Source organism: Arachis duranensis, chromosome 1 (assembly GCF_000817695.3).
Source record: "Arachis duranensis cultivar V14167 chromosome 1, aradu.V14167.gnm2.J7QH, whole genome shotgun sequence".
In the NCBI taxonomy this organism is placed as follows: domain Eukaryota; kingdom Viridiplantae; phylum Streptophyta; class Magnoliopsida; order Fabales; family Fabaceae; genus Arachis; species Arachis duranensis.
Genome location: NC_029772.3, coordinates 82555681 through 82556157, shown reverse-complemented (window position 1 = coordinate 82556157; position 477 = coordinate 82555681).

Below are 477 nucleotides of genomic sequence, written 5' to 3'. Positions count from 1 at the left end.
TTTATTAAAAGAAATTAATTTTAATTATTTTTTAATAAAAAAATCTTTTATCTGTAGAAAAAATTAGGTAGAAAAAGAAATTAGATCCTCTCAATTTTTTGTAATTATTTGATAAAGTATAATTTTTTATTTTATACTTTTTAAATAGGACAAAAGAATTATGTGAAAAAATATATTAAATAATAAAAAATTATATTTTATTAAATAATTAAAAAAATTGAAAAAAATATATTTTTATATTAAAAAAAAGGGAAAATCTCCAAAAGAATACTAAATTTATTTAAAAAATAAGAGCCAACAATGTATAATTAATATTGCAGTTAATATTAATATAAAAAATATTTAAAAATTTTAAAATAAAAATATCTAAAACTTAATTAAAAAATTAAAATCTAAATTTAATAAAAATTCATGTTAGTAGATTTTATATTAGATTTATTTAATAATCTGTTATAGTATTAATTGAAATTGATGACT